Consider the following 11,090-nt stretch of genomic DNA (forward strand, 5'->3'; position numbering starts at 1 on the left):
TCCTGATCAAGCTGCTTAACAGCCATGATCCCAGAGACTCAGGAGCAAATCTCGGAACCCACAGGTTTTTAGCAGAAATCCCTCCAGATTTAAGTGTTAAAATTTCGGAATTTCAAAATCACTCAGCCACTACTGCATCCACGCAACATCATGTGTTATTCATAACCAGCAATAGAAAACGAATTGTCTACTGTTGCCTTTTCAGCAGATCTGAGTGTTAGGGTAAAATCCCAAATAATAATGGTGGGTCTGGTGTCAAAATATTGAATGTGATCAAAGTAGAGAGAGAGTAATGTGGAAATCATCTGCCCCACAGGAATGGGGAAGGTATGGGATGGGGGTATACTGGGGCTGTTTGGGGTGGAGAATGGGCACTGGTGAAGGTACGGGTGTTTCATTGTATGACCAAGACTTAGACCCGAAAGCTTTGTAACTGCTCTCACGGTGATTCAATAAATAAGATCATAAAAAAAAATGAAAAAAAAAGTAAGGTGGAATTCATGCACAATTCAATCAGTTAATCAGTGGCTGAATAAATAGCAGTACTCCTACATAAAAATAAAATAAAAAGTAAGAACCAAGTGAGTATGAGATTGCCATTTAATAAAGGTGCCACTTCCAGTGAGTGGGTAAAAGTGGATTTTTTAATAATTGATGCTGAGGTAACTGGAAAAACATAGATTGGAATCCCATATCTGCTTACACCCAACATTAATTTTGGATGGATCAAAGATTTACAAGCAAATAATCGACACTATGAAAGTACTGAAGCAAACACATTATTCATTTGTGATCCTTAGTTTGAGAAGAGAAAAGACTTTCTTAAAATTATCCAAACGCAGAAAACCTGAAAGAAAACAAAACTGTGGCCATGCTAACACTGAACATGTCAGAGAAAAATTTGCAATGATGAAATGAAGAGGATGCGAACAAACCACTACCTATATATGACATATGTAATTATGAGATCAAGTCAATTTTTTTAAAAAATCAAGAACCCCAAAGCATAGAAGAAAGAGTGTTTGGTCCGTGGCGAGATGGGTCACAGCAGGCCCGTATACAAATAGCTTCTAATCCGGTGAGAAGCTGTTTCCTCTCAAGTTCACAGTTAGGGGAGGCCGATAAGAACTGCATCACTTCCCATGTTTGCTATTAGACAGCGCAGATCTACAAAGCTGATAATACCCATGTGGTGAGATGGGGAGCACCACGCTCCCTTGTGCATATTGAGGGGGGTATAAATTGCGACAGTCCTTGGGAGAACAATCTGGAGATACCTATCAACGTGAAACTGCCTTACCCTGTGGCCCAAGCATTCAGCTCTGGGAATCAATTCTGCAGATCCACTGCTGCTTGTCCAGAAAGACAAATGAGAAGGCCCCAGTGCCACCTCGTATACAGTGGCTAATCACGGCCTTCCAGAGCAGGCTGGGGAAATAAATGACCAGGGCTGGGGACAATGGATTCATGGGACAGCAGAGGTGCCCCACGGCAGTCTAACAAGATCCCTCAGGACAGAGTCTGGAGCCAGAATATCAGGATTCTCACCCCAGTTCTGCCACTTCCTGACTGTGACCTTGGACCCAGTCCTGACCCCTGGCCTGACTCCACCGTCCCAGGACAGACCTCACCAAGATATACTTAGTTTCACCTCCCCACCTCAGTTTTCTTACCTCAGAAATGAAATGGGATCAATATCTTCTAATAATAATACAGACTAGCGGGGGTATGATGCTGCCAGCAGGTCAATCTGTACCTGCTGGACGAGTGCATCAGCAGCCTGATGGTGCCTTCAGGCTTCCTGATACCCCAAAATTGCCACTGTGCCTTTGGCCAGACCCCAACAACTTGGGACCAAGTTTAACAAGAAATTAAATGGCCAAAAATTGGGTATGTGGGAGCCACACCCACAAACTACCTCTGGCTCAGCTGTATAATCTCATTTATTGGCCTTATTTCAGAGACCCATAGATAAATCTCGAAAGAGATTAAAAGCCACAGTTAATCTTGGACCTGTGCATGGCTGGACAGACTGGGGTAAACTGGAGGGGGACGGACTGGCCTGGTGGCTGCCCAAGCAGAGTCCCCAGCAGCCACTTGCTTCCACAAACCAAAATCACCACCATACCCCCAGCCTGACTCCACAGTCTCAGGACGGACCTCACCAGTATAATCGGCTGAAAATTCTGGTATGCGGGTTTTATGACCGAAATCTCAAGGCTTTCCCGGAGTTGGAATGGGCTACCTCCCCCACTTCCCAATACACATGGAAGCACTTGCAGTCAACCCCATGAACAAACTCCAGCGCCACACTGTAAATTCTATTACCAGCCTTGCTACAGAGACTCCTACATAATCTCAAAAGAGATCAAAAGCCACAGCTAAGCTCGCACCCATGCATGACCGAACATACTGGAGTAAACTGGAGTGGGCGGGTTGGCCTGTGCCTGTCCAGGCAGAGTCCCCGGCAGCCACTTGCTTCCATAATCTAAAACTGCCGCCATGCTCCCAGTCTGATTCTACTGTCTCAGGATGAACCTCACCAAGATACAATCTGCTGAAAATTCTGGTATGCGGGTTTTGTGACTGAAATCTCCAGGCTTTCCCAGAGTTGGAATGGGCTACCTCCGCCACTTCCTAATACACATGGAAGCACTGGCAATCATCCCCACGAACCAACTCCAGTGCCACGCTGTAAACTCTATTACCAGCCTTGCTTCAGAGACTCCTACATAATCTCAAAAGAGACCAAAAGCCACAGTTAAGCTCGCACCCATGCATGACTGAACATACTGGAGTAAACTGGAGTGGGCGGGTTGGCCTGTGCCTGTCCAGGCAGAGTCCCCAGCAGCCACTTGCTTCCATAATCTAAAATTGCCGCCATGCTCCCAGTCTGATTCTACTGTCTCAGGATGAACCTCACCAAGATATAATCTGCTGAAAATCTTGTAATGTGGATCTTAGCGCACCAACCGCCCTGGCCCAGAGACACAGAGGCAAGTCCTGGAAGACATCACAGTGCTGGAGATCTCTCTGGGCCCTAGGCCAAGCTAATTTCACGGGGGCACCCCAGAAGGAGCAGGTGCAGTCTCCCTGCCTACTCCAGATGGAATCCCAGTGACCAAGAGCTTCCACAAGCAAGGCTCTCGGTAAGCAAGTTCTAGGACTAAATCTCCAGGCCACATACGGCAGAAGGCCTGGGCTGTCCCTCCCCAATTCCCTCCCGCCCAGAAGACTAGCTGTCGCACCCACAATTTGCCTCTGGGCGCTATCTTAGCATACTTACATCCCTGGCCCAAAGACACAGCAGCAAGTCCCAGAAGACACCACAGATCTCTCTGGGCCCCATACAAAGCCAACTTCATTGGGGCACCCCAGATGGAGCAGATGCAGTATCCCCGCCTACTCCAGATGGAATCCCAGTGACCAAGAGCTTCCACAAGCAAAGGTTCAGGTATGCGGGTTCAGGACTAAATCTCCAGGCTGCATGGCGGCAGAGGACCCAAGCTGTTCCTTCCTGGCTCCCTGCCTGCCCAGAAGACTGGCTGTCACGCCTATAATTTGCCTCCGGCACCTTCTTAGCGCATCAACAGCTCTGGCCCAGAGACTCCCAGTTGAATCCCAAAATGGATTAGTGCCCTGCAGAGATGTCTCTGGAACCCAACCATTAACAATCTAGAAATTTACATTTACAATCATGGCTGTGTGACCTCTCATGATATTCAAAATAAGCAATGGGAAATAAATTATCTAGCCTCTGCCCCTGGTAGGTAGGCTTGAATGGTGGTGGGAAAATTCGAGCAAAACATATTGCCCACAATTAGAGAGAATTGGGGAAATCATCTGCCATAGAGGCAGGGTGAGGACTGTGATATGTGTGTGTGTTTGTGTGTGTGTGTGTGTGTGTGTGTGTGTGTGTGGGAGGAGAATACTTGGGTCATCGGTTGTGGAAAATGTGCACTGGTGGAGGCATAGGTGTTTCATCATTGCATGGCTGAAACTCGAACATGAAAGCTTTGTAACTCTATCTCACGGTGATACTGTCACTGTCCTGTCACTGTCCTCCCGTTGTTCATCGATTTGCTCTAGTGGGCCCAATAATGTCTCCATTGGAGACTTTTGTTGTTACTGTGTTTGGCATATCGAATACATCACGGGTAGCATACAATAAAATAAAAAAGTAATGTGGAGTTCATGCCCAATTCAATCAGCTTATTCTAAAAAGGTAAAAAGGTAAAGGCCCTCCCGTTGATCGTCGATTTGCTCGAGCGGGCCCAGTAACGTCTCCATTGGAGACTTTGTTGTTACTGTGTCTGGCATATCGAATACTCTCGGTAGCTTGCCGGGCTCTCCGAGAGGGGCAGAGGAATCGAACTCGGGTCGGCCATGTTGGCCGCTTGTAAGGCGAACGCCCTACTCGCTGTGCTATCGCTCCAGCTTATTCTATGGCTGAACAAATAGCAGTACTCCTACATTATTTGAAATAATAATAATAATGTCAACTAGCTGAAATGTTGGGCCACGACTGGGTTGTGGCACGTGGTTAAGTACCATGGATGGATAGCCCCAGAGTGATCTCCCCCATCAGTAAACAAAATCTCTAAACTGTAGCAAGTACCAAAAAATAGGATGACGCGGTGTCAAGTGCACCTGCAAAGAGTGCTGCCTCCTTCAGTGTGTTTCAGCTGGGCAGAGCATCAGGAAAAGAACACTTGGCGGAGTCAGTGCTCAGGAACTTGGAGACGTTAAACATGTCTTCAGTCCATGAGGCCGAGCTCTTTGCCTGGAAAGGAGACCGCGCACCACCAGTGAGGCTTTGCTGCTCATCACCTCCCAAAGTGAGATATTGCTGACAAACAGGACCGCACTTACAGGTCGGCTGGTTCAGAGTTCAGGGGGGGCGGCTCCGCACCTTGATGGAGTGCTGAGCCAGACGCCTTACCTGGCTCTGCTCCGGTTTCACACCTGAAAGTGCCGCATCTCAGGAGACTCCTCCATCCTGAGAGACAAAGCAGTTGGTCACCCAGGTACTGGGCCAGGGCAGCTGGGCCTGTCTCTGCAGTGCCAGTCGTCCTCCAGCAGAAGAGCCCAGGCTGTCTGCAGAACCGTCGCAGGGCACAGATCTGAAGGCAAAGGTGGAGAGACCCCAGGGCCCCTAGGTAACTTCTATCACAGAAGGGCACCCAACTGAGTCTCAGCCAATCTGTAATTGTGTCTGCTTTAAGTCATCTATTGAATAGCGAAGGTGGTTTGTGAAGCAATGAAATTGAATCGGTGGGACTGGGAGGATGGCTCCAAGGATGCTGGGGTGGGTACTTCACACGCTGGAGCCCCGGGTTCAATCCCTAGTACCTCATCGAGTCAGGTGTGGCTCCAAAATCAAACAGACAAAGACCAAACGCATGATGTACCTTCTCCGTATCACATGGCACGTGCGGGGACGTGGGTGGGGGGAGAGGTCAGGGAGTCCCCTGAACCTGGGGCTGTCGGAAGGCAGGAACTGAGATACGAATGATTGGGTTGAGGAGTTCTCTCTTCCCCTGGATTGACAGGATAAGGACAGCAGGAAAGAAATCGTCTCTTTGTGCAAGTGAGAACTGTTAGAGCTCAGAGACTGTCATCTCGGGTCCAGAATCACACAGCCTAGCAGTCTGGCCAGGGAACTCAGAGCAGGAAGAGGATTTTGAAGGCTCATTCAAAATCTCAGCATAAGATGAAGAATCACTGTGTATCCCTGGAAGGTTGAGGAGGGCTGAGAGACAGGATAGGTGCTGAGAGCGCCCAAGCCCCCTCTGCATCTACATTCGCCCCAGGACTCCCATCTCTAACTCCTGCAGGGATGTGCTGATTTATTTATTCTTTCCACTTGAATGATTTTCCCCTCCCCAAAGTCCCTGAGGCAACCCCCGTATCATTAGGTAGCAAATGGATTTACAGGTACTTAATTAGGCTGGAAAATGAGAGGCTGCCACAAGCCTTGTCCAGGGTTCTCCTGCCTGGCGGGAAGGCCCAAGGGCCAGGAAAGGGCTTCCTTTCAGAGTCCTGGCCCAGAGAGGGCCTGTGACCTACGGCCAGTCGCTGGCTCGGCCTGTGTCTATGGGCAGGCTGCTCTGCTCTCTGGACCTGGGTCTGGATCTGTCCACGGAGAGCAGAGTTTTATAATTTTTTCTCAGTAGGGTTGATGCCACCACCATGCTGAGACCACTCTCCGCACACATGAAGGTACTGGCAGAGGGACAAAGTCACGCGTGTTCTGGGGCCGAGATCTCCAAGCCTACTCGGATTTGGGCCGAGCATCCTCCACCCAGATCCTCCAAATTCCAGTAGGCGGGGGTCACACCCACCAACTGGCCCCCTGGCGCCGAATAATCCCATCAACGGCGAAGACTCAGAGACTATAAAAACCAGCTCCCGGAACCACGCGGCCGCATTTGCGGCTGCGTGACATCCTATTATGACATCTTATTATCTCATTCCTACTTTGGACAAACTGGCAGGCTACCAGATGTAGCCTGCCCACACGGCAGAGTCTGGCAAACTCCCCGTGGCGTAACCAATATGCCAAATACCAGTAACAATGATGGGTCTCATTCTCCTAAAGAGTCTTGAATATAATCTCAGGGCTAGGATGAAGGAGACATTACTGGGGCCTGCTCGAGGCAATCGACGATTAACAGGATGATTTGTGATTTGTTTGTTTTGTGAGGGTTGATGCTTTAAGACAGGCATGGAGTCGGCAAACACAGGCCTCACAGGATAGGGGATGAGCCAGTCCTTCTTGTCCCCCCCCCCCATGGGACCCTGAGATGACACCCATGAGCTTCCCCTGGCCTCTATTTAAACTTCTTAATGGCCATGATCCAGGGACACACAACAGAATCTCAGAACCAAGAAGCTTGCTGCAGAGATCTCTCCAGATCCTAATTATCTAAAATTTTGGAATTCCAGGAATGTGCGGCTGCTCTTGTGACCTTGCAACATCTTATGCTACTCATAACAAGCAATACAAAATAAATGGTCTAGCATTGCCTTTTCGGTAGGTTTGAGTGGTGGGGGGGGGGGGGAAATTCTAAATAATAATGGTGGGACTGGTGTTGAAGTAGTGAATGTAATCAAAGTAAAGAGAGTATTGTGAAAATTGTCTGCTACACAGGCAGGGGAAGGGTGAAAATGGGGGAATACTGGGGATTTTGGTGGTGGAAAATGTGCACTGGTGGAGGGATGGGTGTTTGATCATTGTATGATAGAAACAAACATGAAAGCTTCGTAACTGTATCTCACGGGTGATTCAATAATAAAAAAAAAAAGATCAGCATGGAGAGGTGGGAGCAGGGCAGCTGGACTTGCAAGGAGGCTTGGGCGGAGCAACAGGAGGCTTGACCTGCGTTGAAGCCCCGAGTGACCATGAAGATGGCTGGGCCCTGGCAGGGAGCGAGGTCCAGGCTCCTTCTAGCCCAGGGCGAAGCCTTCTGGCTTGGCAGGCGAACCTGCTGTGTGCCGGCTGAAGCGTCCTCTCCATTCTGCTCTCCCGCCAGCCAAATCCTCGTTCTGGGGAGGGAAATGTTTGCTGCCCGGAGGACGGCAGTGAGTGACCAGCTCGTACTGCCCAGCAGGCGGAGAGCAGGACCGTCTGGGCCCGGCTTGCGGCCTCTTCCCGAACCTGCTGAATGGCATCAGCTGCCCCTGCCATGCCAACTGCCAGGACCGTATGGTCTCCCTCTGCCCTGCTGATACCCTCTGGCCCCTTCTCGCTGCTCCATGAGCTCCACCACCAGGGTGCCCAACCCACCGGGGCCCAGGAGTTCCACAGCAGGAAGCCGTGTAGCAGCTTGGGTGACAGAGAGGGCTGACCACGTGGCCCTCCTCCTGGCAGAAACCTCTTCTGCAAGGCTACTCCTGCTCCAGAGGGCTCCGTGCTGTCCCCCACCCCACCCCCTCGCCTCCCTCCTGCTCTCTGACGCCTGACCAGGGTGGGGAGGGAAGCAGACTGGCCAAAGCCAGCGGGTCCCGAAAATCTCCAGGCTGCAAGTTAATGCTGACCTTTCCCGAACAGCTTTAGAAACTAGGGATCTGGTTGGGTTTAATAAACTTCCTTTTAGAATAATTTTAGATTTACAGGTAGCTGAGCAATGGACTCGCTTCTCAAACTTTATTTTGAAGGGAAAACTTTTCATCATCCCCGCAAATGAAAAACCAGCAGGACTTGCTTCAAAAAGACTTTCATCTTTAAAATGAACAGCGAAAATAAAACAGTCATTAAAATTTAAAAATTGGAATAAAAAATTAACAGCCCACTACAAGCTGTCATAAATCTAATTGATTTGTAAAAATCCAATGCATTCTGTGCAGTTTGACTGCGTGTGTGTGCGTGAGTATGTGTGTGTATGTGTGTGTGTGTGTGTGTGTGGAGAGAGAGAGAGAGAGAGAGAGAGAGAGAGAGAGAGAGAGAGAAACAGAGAGAGAGTACACATGAGAATATAGGCTAAAGAAGAGGAAGGACATGAAACTCTTCAGGTACAAGGTCGTCACCATGGCATGTGCTAATGACCTTCTCAAGGCCTCTAAGGACTGGGCCAGCCACAGCAGAGCCAGCAATTCCATCAAATCCACCTCGTGGTGTGGGGCACCACTATACACTCCTCACAGCCTCAAAACAACCTCCCATGGCAGTAGGCACTATCATCCTTATTCCACTTCTTAGGTGGAGAAACTGAGGCAGGTCCCTAAACTGTTTAAGGCCAGGAGTCACCCCTAGGCAGTCAAGTCCCAATGCTTGCATTTACCTCTGCTGAGAAAAGAGGCGGCGGGCTCGAGAGGGGCTCAGGGTGAAGGACGTAACTCAGTGGTACAGCTCGTGCTTTGCATGTGTGAGCTCCCAGGTTTGATCCCCAGGATCCAAAGAAGGAAAATAAAGTGGGATTTGGGCTAGAAAGATAACACCACAGGAGAGATGTGTCTTGCATGCAGCCAAGCTCTGTTCACTCACTGAGCCTGGTTCCATCTCTGGCACTGTATCTGGTATCAAGAACAGCCAGGGCTGGTCCCTGAGCACAGAGCCAGGAGTAATCCCTGAACATTGCCAAGTGTGGTTTAAAAATAAAAACAAGGCAAAACATGGTGGGGGGGGGTGTGTGTGTGTGGAGATTCAAGGAAGAATTCAGTTTTACCATGTACTACCCCCATCACCAACTTTTTGTGCACTGAAGTTCTTCAATTGCATAGACAGTTTGGGAAATAGAAAAATGAATGTCCTGTATCCTTCACTGGTTTGCCACAATTGATTGTTTGCAGTGTGTGTGTGTGTGTGTGTGTGTGTGTGTGTGTGTGTGTGCGCCTCTATTTTGAATTGAAGTAAACAAAATATTTTCTTCACCTACCTTTGGCAATAATACCAGGTTTGATGTGATTGGTATTTTTTTTCTAGCTTATTTTTTAATAAACGCAACTACTGGGGCCAGACATAATATAGCAGGCAAGGCGCTTACTTGCCTTGCATGCAGTTGACCGAGTTCAATCTTCGGCATCCCATAACATCTCCCGAGCACCATCAGGAGTGATTCCTGAGTGCAGAGCTAGGAGTAAGCCCTGAGCATTGCTGGGCGTGGCCCCAAAACCAAAAACAAATAAATAAATAAATGCAGTTGCTGTGAGATAAGGGGCTGCTTGTCCCCCATACCTCCTGGAATCCCCCTATATCACCTGACTGGTCTGAGAGGAAAATCAGACCCTACATGGAAAGGATCTCCATGCTTATTTTTATTTATTTATTTATTTATTTTGGCGGGAGAGGCCCACACCCAGCCATGCTTGGGAACTGTATGGTGCCAGGGATGGCTCCAGCCCACTGACCCGTCTCTCCCACCTCCACGGCTGTCCTAAGGATGCAGACAAGGCACTCGCTCCCTCTGGGAGAGACACTGTGGGAAGGCAGCAGGTGCAGGTGAGGTGGACAGGGCCTTGCTCTGGCCGTTCCAGTGTCTGGACACCTCCTGTGTACATGAGGGAATCCCCTCTCCCTTCAGCTGAGCATCCCCCCAGAGGCCCCTTCAGGGAGGCCTTGCTGACCCCCCCTCTCCCCCCTGCTCTTAACTGCTTGAGTTTTCCGAAGAGCACAACATGAGCCTGCGACTGAGAGCAGGACACACACCAGGACCCAGCCTGCTCCATGCCCCATCCGACCCCACCCCCACCCTCAGCTCCCTGCACCCCCCACCAGGCACAAAATCTGACACGAGTTTTGCCAAATCGGTAACTGGTGATGGAGCAGATGGAAGAACCCACCTGTGACCCGGGGCTCGGGAGGGGACTCCGGGGCTGGGCCAGGGCGTCTCTAGGGTTGACCCTGATGCCTGGCTTTTAGGAACTACGGAGTTCCCAAAAGGTGAGCACATTTTAGGGTGTTTTTCTTTTTCCTGGGTTTTGCCTCTAGACGTGGTATTATGTCTCTCCTCCCCCCCCCCCCCCAAAAAAAAAAACTGTCTTACCTTTAGACTGTCGTGAAACTGAGCAAATAAGGGGTTATGCCTGCCAGGGAGGGGGGCCAGGCACCCCGGGGTGGGGGGTGGCTCTGCTTCTTCCCAATGAGCATCACACATATTTCTGAGCAAGTCTCCAGTTTCCCGTCAGATTGGGAAGCTTGGGGTCCTCCCTGCCCATGGCCTGTCCACCTCCTTCCCTCCCGGTGCTGAGCCGGGAACAAAGTCCTGAGCCAGATGGAGCCATGAACGGAGGCCGGCTGGAGACGACCGGCCCACGCTCGCCCACTGACCGCGGGTAACCCTGGGCCCTGCACCATCCGGACGGTGAGTCTGTTCCGAGAGCGAGGACAGGAGACGATTCTAGGTCAGATTTCCAGGCCCCAGGGCTCCTCTGCAAATAGCAGCCGAGCCCCCCCTCCCCCCATACTCTGAGGCCCAGAACGCAGATCAGCCCAGAGAAACCCTGACGGCCCAGTTCTCGGGCGCACAGGAGGGACGCAGAAAGCGGCCAGAGGTGTGCACGAATGAGGCGGGGCTGCCAGGCCAGTGGTTATGCCTAACCAGCTGTGCTGTGCATCCTCCTCCCAGCTGTGCTGCGCATCTTCCTCCTGC

This window comes from Sorex fumeus, unplaced genomic scaffold (genome assembly GCF_029834395.1).
Source record: "Sorex fumeus unplaced genomic scaffold, SorFum_2.1 ptg000045l, whole genome shotgun sequence".
In the NCBI taxonomy this organism is placed as follows: Eukaryota; Metazoa; Chordata; class Mammalia; order Eulipotyphla; family Soricidae; genus Sorex; species Sorex fumeus.